The sequence below is a fragment of the Apus apus genome, chromosome 1, assembly GCF_020740795.1.
Source record: "Apus apus isolate bApuApu2 chromosome 1, bApuApu2.pri.cur, whole genome shotgun sequence".
Lineage (NCBI taxonomy): Eukaryota > Metazoa > Chordata > Aves > Apodiformes > Apodidae > Apus > Apus apus.
Genome location: NC_067282.1, coordinates 131,841,153 through 131,849,780, shown reverse-complemented (window position 1 = coordinate 131,849,780; position 8,628 = coordinate 131,841,153).

Below are 8,628 nucleotides of genomic sequence, written 5' to 3'. Positions count from 1 at the left end.
CCAGCTACTGTCTCAAAAACCCCAAAAGGTTAGCGATGTTTTCATATGCACAGCACAGCTATGCCTCTTGTTCATCTGCTCCCACAAATATGTTGTAACTAGAAGTGGATTGAACAGGAACAGTGTGCACACAAATATAATGTAATCTGTTTAAATACTTTGGTCCGTAGGTCTTGGTACTCTTGTGGTTAGTGAGCTGTTCAGATTCTTCTTTGTCATGACTATTAGTTGAGCTGTACTATTGGGATTATTGGGGGTGTGAATCTGAAGTGTGGAGAGAAGGCAAACCAGCGGAGGCCTGTGTTGCTGTGTTAAGCTGGTATCTGGTTGTTCACAATTTACTACAACATGAAGGTGAACCACTGGTGAGCAGTTCTCCTCTCCCAGTGGACCATTCCAGATCTATCCCTGGGTGGGATTTCCTCTGGGCTGGTCAGCAGCCTGCTCCCAAACTGGATCCTGTTCTGCCTAGCTTCCGTATGGGTAAGAGTACACATTTGTACGTGTGTTCTTTAGCCAGCAAAAGCTGTTCTTTGGCTAACTCACTGCTCTGTAGTGTCTGCTTGCTGTGCTAGAGCAGTATTTGGTGGTTGGGCTGCCCTGTGTACAGGGTGACTTCTGTACATTCTGCTCAGTCAGAATTAATCAGTACAATATTGTTTTGAATGTAACCACTACAAACCATGTTGGCAAGACAACTGCTTGTAACTTTCCTGAGTAATAAGAAAGTACATTCTAGTGCAGGTTGTATTTCTCTAGATTTGCTCTTAGTATCGCTTGAAAAGATCTTAACTCTGTGGGTGTTGCCCTAGCAATTCTGGGTAGTTGTACCTTCTTGATAACAGGGAGGGAGCTGGTATCTTGGGGGCTGGAAAGACGGTGTCATGCAAGGTGGTTTTATTGACCTAGAATACTGCTCTTGGGAGGTAAGTGATACCAAAGGTGGTGTCCATAATTCAGGTGAAGCCCTGCACTCATGTACAGGTGCCTTGCGAGGTTTCAGGGCATCCAGTTCTACATCAGCATGGCTTAACTGGGAGTTTCTTTGAAATGTCACAGACTGTGATCCAGGAATCTTCCTGTGATACTTACAAAACCAGGAAACCAATATTATCAGAATCACTGCAACAGTGCCACAAAGACTGCTTAGTAAGGCAGATAGGGTCTTCCTAATCGTGGAGTCATTCTTGTCTTGAAGTGTAGGCACAGTGGTGTTGAAATACCCATTGAATGGCTTTGTAGTGGGAAAGCAGACTTCACTATATGAGATGTTGAAAATTACATCAATTTTGTATTCTGGCAACATTGCTTGGACAAAGTGTGGGCTAACACACCCATCTGGCACTCTTAACTTTTCAAGAGCTTCCTGGATTTCATCTTTTGCACACCAGCTGGAAGATCCATTGGCACTTGTACACAGTGAACTGTTATACCATGAGATGACTGTGGACCCAGGCTTGAGAGCAGTCACCATGATGTCTTTAGGACTGCTGGAGTTCAAATAGAGGGAGAGCTTCTCTAGAAACAAACTAATCCTTTTCCTCTCTCTCAGGAAAGAGTAGTAGCTGTTTTTTGTTCTGATGGTGTAAAGGTGGCACGGTACATTGGTGGGTTTCAGAAGCTCAATGGTGAAGGATTCCCAGGCAGTCAGTCCTCCTGAATCTGTGGCAGACAGCACAAACTCCTGAGGTGAATACTGGAAATCTGTATCGAGCGGATAGCCATGCATGGTTTGCTGAGAGGAGTTAAATTGCAGCCAGCTTTCTGATCCCAGTGGAGAGCCATCAACAGGAATGATTTGTAGAGACAACTGAGTTGAGTTGCCATCTTCGTCATCATAAAATGTGTTGGCAGGTATGGGAAAAAAGAAGAGGCATCCAATAGTTGCTGTTAGGAATTTAATGGAATGAACAACCTTTGGGGAAGCGTTTGTTTGCCCTTTAGAGAGGAGGGAGAAATGCAAAAGAAAGAATTACGAGGAAGCAATTGCTATCTGAAACTGAATGATGGCAAAGAAATCTTGCCAGCCTCATGGAGCAGGTTGGCTAGAAGGGACCTCTGGAGGTCATCTAGCCAACCTCAAGCTCAAAGCAGAGTTGTAGCCAAGACAATGAGATCAAGCACGGCTTTGCCTAGCTGAGTTAAAAATTTCTAATGAAGCGTAATGAAGTTTTCCTGATGTCTGAACCTCCGGAGATGGAGATTTGTGGCTATTGCCTGTTGTTACATCATCTGTCACTTTTCAGAAGATGTGCTACATTATCCTCTAGACTTCTTTTGATGGCACAGAATTTATTTGGGGTCAACAAACTCCCCACTGCTTTTCTTACATGATTTCCCTTCTTGATAGACATTGCAAATAGTTTTACCTATAAAGTAGCTGAGCACAAGCACTTTGCTACAGCATCATTTTAGAAGGCAATTTGAAGACTTAAAAAATACGTTCTTTGCATTAAGAGAGAAATGTGTTGGTAATCTAGGTCTTCTACAGCATCCTTAAAATAGGGATCACCTACTAGTCCTTAGACTACTTAAATGGAAAATACATGGCTGATAATTATCTAAATTCACTAAAGCACTTTGTTTTCTGGGTTTTTTCCAAACCCAATGCTAATAAGTCCAACATACAATCAGAGAATAATCTCAAAAGCAATTAATGTTGAAGTTTAGATTTTAGTCTTAAACAGATTGATTCAAATCAAAATACAGAAAACAAAACATACAATATGTCAAAAAAAATTGCTTTACATTGTGTGATAACTAATTGCTAGTGTCTTGTACATCAGGACCAAGCCACTTGGGCTGCTGTCCTGTCTTAGCCTGAGCTGAGCAGATTACATGTTTTTGCAGTGGACAGTGTGCCCATCGCTTCACATAGCCTCTGCCCTGGGGATGACAATGGCAGGGGCTGGGAAGTGGTACAGGAAATTCTGGACTTCTCATTTCTTCTGAAACATAATCTTATAATAGTACTGTTAAATGTTGTCCTTGATCACATCTTAACAATGTGCTTAAGTATATTTAGATACATGTTTATTTAAGGAGTTGTAAACAGGCACAACACTCTTTGATCTAACAGATGTTATGTAGTGCTTTCCCAAACAATGTCTTAATTTGTAACTTTACACAGAAATACCACAGTGTGCCTCTCAGGCGATATATTTATTTGGTGGCAGTCAAGTACATCTCATTTGTAATGCTTTCAATATTGAAATTGGTCCTGCTCTGACAGGGGGTTGGACTTGATCTCCAGAGGTCCTTTCCAACCCCTAACATTCTGTGACTCTGAGGAGTAAGGGCAGTGTGCCTTCCTATTACTGCAAAGCTCTTGTGTGATTTTTGTTCTGCATTTTGTGTTATGGAAAGCTTATGTAAGCTTCAAGGCCCTTCCTTATATGATTGGATGGTCTACAAAAATCCAAGTTTGGATTACAGTTCAAAGCTGCCCTGCAGGAGCCTGCCTGATACTGTGATGCTTTACCAATCAAAGACTCTAGTGCAGGTATCTTACTAGCAGGGCTCTCATTAGGTATTGCCTTGATTTGCCTTCCTTCCCAACATTAAGTTTGCAGGAACCTCAGGGAGTGTACTTGCACAAGCTGAGATCCTTAAAGTGCAGCAGGTCATGATTGTTTCCACATGAAGTGTCGTCTTGGGAAACAAGACACAATCCCTGAAGAAAACACTCTTAACTATGCAAAGAATTGATCCCACCCCTGATGTCTGAGTGTTCTGTCATCACATGCTGAAACAGAGCTCATGTATGAGGTAATGATTTAAAGCCACATCATTCATTTTCTGTTTCCCTCACCAATTATGGAATTATTTGGGGATTTTATGAGAAGTTGGGGATTTTATACCATTAACCTATCTTTACCATCAATAATTTCAGATTAATCAGGTAAGCACTGGGTGTCTTAGCATCACCCCACTTCTGGAGGTGGAAGACACCCTGCCTGGGACAGGATTACTTTGAATGCTGCACATCTGCCCAGTTTGAGGAGCTTCTGTGAATGTGAGTGGACACCAAGTAAGCTGTAGGGTGACGAGATGTGGCAACAAATTTGAGAGGAAATCTTTCGTCTGTTAGGAGAAGCTTGTTGGCAGTCTCAAGGAGTAAAAGAGAAGACCCAGACATGGGGAATTCTGCTACCTATGACGAACATGTCCCTTTCTTCCTGCCATTTCTGGATCTCATTTGGGTCTTCAGCAATTTAGGATAGGGGACCAGTTTGCAAAACTGACTAACATCATGCCTTATTTTCATCCTCTCCTTATGTAACCTATGTAAATAATAAGGGATAAGGAATTCAGAAGGACATGAATCTTTAGGTCATTATAGTTTGAGGGGTGTGTGGTACATGAGTTCTAGGATAGGAAACCAGAGATACCTTGCAAGATGGATAAAAAGGTTTATGGCAGCTACGTTCAGAAGTAAGAACATAGAATTAAACTTTTTACCTGAGGTTATATTCTCAAGCTCTTGTGACACAGTAAACGAAGGAAGAATTGATGCACTTCTTACAGGCTGTGGTCTTTCAGAATGTCTTTCAGATGTGGGAAACAGCAAAGTGCTTGGATCCTGGTGCAACAGCAGTAGTGTCTGAACCACTTCTGTGGAAATTAGAAGGTTGTTACAATTTAAGGTGAAAGGTTGTTTAGATTTATGTAAAAGGGATCTTGTTAATAATTTACTATAGGGTTGGGAATGTAGGAAGTTCTTACGGTATGTCACTGAAAACTGCCAGCATCTGCCAGCATGGAAAGGAAGCTAGAGTTCGACCTTCCCTTTAGAAAGTGGGACCCAAGTGGCTTCTCTCACTGGGGCAAAAATGTATTTTTTAGCATCTCTAGGTAGCCTGTGTTTGCAAAAGTGTTGCCAACAGTACCATGTTAGGGCTGTGAGGTCCAGACAGATGCCTTGACAGATGCTTGGACACCTGATTTGAATATCTAAGTATTTCAGACTACAGTCTTGTGCTGTGGGTAAGGACTTCATGTAGGACTAGTAAAGATTTACAAAGAAGACAGTTCTGAAGGGCATTAACGAGGTAAATGCATTAAAAATAGGGGCAGTCAGGTCACTAGAGTAAAGGAATAGTTAAACTCTGAATGCTGCACTTAGTAAGTATTTAAGATTTACAATGTGTAGCTTTTTAGAGAAGTAATAGAAGCTGATTCAGACAATCTTACCCAACTGGTCCTACAAAAGTACCATCTCTGTAGTCCAGTATATACTTAAGCCTGAATCAGATTCATGTGTCTGGGGGAGAAGGCGAACTATAAAGGGTGTCTGGCCTAATTCTTTACTCTGTAAGATACTCAACTTCTGTGTCATTTCTGATAAATATTCTGTTCCTAAAAATCCTCCACAGTGTTCTCCAAGCATCTCTTCTACTGGTTTATCCTCCTTATTGTGAGAAAGCTTAACTACTAACTTAAATAATCTTAACAGTAATTGAAGGTCCTTAGTGCTGCTTCAGTTTCCAGGGGATACCAAGAACACTTTTCTCTTTTCAGCAAACTGTTACATAAGCTTGCATGTCTTCTCAGTCTTCTAGACTACTTCAGTTCATGTTTTTTAGACCTCTGACTCATCCTTGTTTTCCTTCAAAACCTTTTCAATGGGGGTACCTCTTCCCTTAAGATTACGGCCAAAGCTGGGTCTGATCACAAAGCTGAGCTGTGACCTGTACCAAGTTGAGTGAAAAAATTGCTTTCCCTTACAAGGAATGCTGCTGACACATCCCTAGTGCTTTTGCAGAAATGAAAAATCAAATCTTTAAACATACCTGGTGTACTGCTGAACATATGAGAAGGAGCATTAAATGAAGTCACCAGAGGCACTTCTACAGCATCTGGCTTGATGTCTGAGATCTTGGGTGATTCCAGGGTAGACTCGGTCATGTTTGGCAAAATCCTTCTTGTTCCCAGTTCTCTGTCTGAATGCAATTCCTTTGTGCTGCTGGATAAAGTACTTGCAAACTGCATCTCTGTTCTGAACATGCTGCTGTAAGAAGAGTGAAGTGTATTTGTTGGTCTGGATAGCTCAGGCATGTCAAAGCTAGAAAAGTCTACTGGCACCTTAAGAACTGGAGCAGTATCAGGATGGGACAGAATGATCAGACTTGATTTATCAGATACTTCAGCTTTACTAGGGGAAGTGCTGTGTAACCTGCTAGAAAGGCAGGCTGAGGCTTCTGGGCTGAAATACAAATTGGGGTAGAGGGTCTGTTCTTCTCTTTGGGTTACAGAAGAAACTCTGCTTTTCCCTCCAGCAAATGGAAACTCTTTGGGCTGAGGAATAGTCAGAATAGGTTTAGATAACTGTTCATAGTCATTAGTGAACACTTGGCTGAGACTGCTGCTTGCTAGCACAGGTGGAAACATGTCATCGATGGGAAATGTGAGGTCAGACAAAGTTGTGGCTCTTACTGAAGCTTTTGGGAATAGCAAAGGGAGTGTTTCTGGTGAGAGGGATATGCTAGAAAGCATTTCAAGTTCAGCAAAGTGACCTTTTGCCTCATCACTGTAATCTGGCACTTGTGATGCTGACATAGCTTCTGGCAAAAATACATGAAATTCTGTCTTAGAAGGGAATGTCTCTGCTGAGCTGTGAGGCCATTCTTGAAGAGTGTTTATCACCCAAGTGTACAGGGGCCTGGAAAGCTCATCTGTGTCTGAAGTGATGTCCTGTAGGAAATGGTACGTAGATACTTCTGATTTACTAAAAAGGAAATACGAATCTGTCTCAGGCACGTGAGGCTCTGGCTGCTCTAACAGCAAGGGTGGGCCAGCAACTCTAGTAGGCAGCCCTTTCAGTTCAGTGAAGAGAAGTGTTATTTTAGTGCTCTGAGAAGGTGAAAGATCTGGAAAAACAGAGTCTGCAAACATAGTGGATACTGGTGGGTTAGTTGGCATGTCCCATGCTATGTCCATTTCTGAGGTGACCAGACTTTCTTGACTTAGATGATGAATATCCTTCTGCATTGTGTGACTTGCCATTGTTATATTTTCTTCACAGCAATATGATAAACTCTGGGTAGGTGATACCAAAAGTTGCGGGAGTAAGCGGCTTGGCACAATAGAGTCCAAAGGCCTGGAAGCATCTCCTGCAGCTGGTCTCTGGGTAATTACAGTTGGTTTTAATGTAGGTGTTGGCGTGATCATTAGTTGCCTGTGTTGTCGTCTTGGGGGCTTTCTTTCATAATCCCCTCTCCTAAGTATTCTCCAGCCTGCAATTTCATACCCTAGCAGCTGTGGGAGGTGATGTGAGTCAATGTTGTGTTGCAGGACTTGAATGAATTCGTGGAGCATTGTAAACCTTCCACACTTGATGGGCCAGGAGAGTCCTGTGTAATGGTTCCCCTTAAAGTCAATGTGCCCAGTTTCTTCAGCCAGTATGGTCAGGCTCTGTGAGCCCTTGTGTGCTGAATCTGTGTATTTCAGCAGGGTCAGTAGGGAGGAATCCAGGTGGAGATACTCAGCCATCGTGCACACGATGTAGAGGCGTTCCTGTACTTCCAGAGCTTCTGCTCCAGTAGAGAGAATTATTTCAGCAGAAGTAATAGGATCTTTCTTCCCACACCTGGTCCTGAAAGTTCAAAATTTCATTGGTTGTCTATCCTGCCTCCCTGTTTTTGTGAAGATACCTGTTTGGATTTAGTCTATTATCTTATGCACATGCATCACACAAATTTACCTCCTAGTTCAGAACTCCCTCCTACTGCCTGTGTGAATGTTTTTCATTCCATGAGACTCAGTGAGCACTAAGTTTGATCCCATTGCTTGTGTAGAACACAGCACCATGGTCTGAATTTACTCCTCATGTTCACTTGGAAGTAATTCACTTAAGAGATATTCCCAATCCGTTAGAGGTCAAATGTAGGTACTTACATTAAGAAAGTACCATCAGTGGAAATAGGCAGTGTCTTGTGGAGGCAGTTCAGAGCCTCACTGGGAGCCTCCCCCTCTCCCTGCTGACAGAAGAGCTCCAGTTCCTAACCAGGGCAGGGAGGCTGGATGCAGCCTGTACAGCAGCCACCTGAAGAATCATACCTCAATGCTGGCTGGGCTTTTGCAGTCTTCCTGCCCATGCTTGCTGTGCACAAATGCTCTGGGGTAACAAAGTCTCCTGCTCTTAAATTATTATGTACTTATCCAGTTTTTTGGGGGTTTGATTGCTTTGGTTTTGTTTCCCTAGTGTCATATTTCCACAGTAGGAGAAAACACCCTGTGTTAGGGAGCACCCATCTGATTTTTTTTTTCCCCAAAAATTTCCCCACACACACTAATGGGGGCAGAAGCCATTGTAGGCTGGCAGTACTCACCCATAGCTGTTTGGCATGTGGTTCGAGCTCCCCTCTGTGCCCAAGAATAAGATGCTGTCCTGAACGTGAATGGTGAAATTTCCAGCAGCTCTCAGCACTTTCTGGGCATCTGTCCTTCCAGAAGCAGCTATGTTCAGCAGGTACACTCCACTTTCCCCTGCCATCGGCAGTCCTTGCAGGGTGTTTGTGTTGGGGTTGAAGTCCAACCATTTTGGCCAATCTGCACCACTGGCTAAAGAGACCTGCTCCGTGAGAAGGTGGCAGATAAGCAGAATTAGAGACAGGAAATGGTGTTACT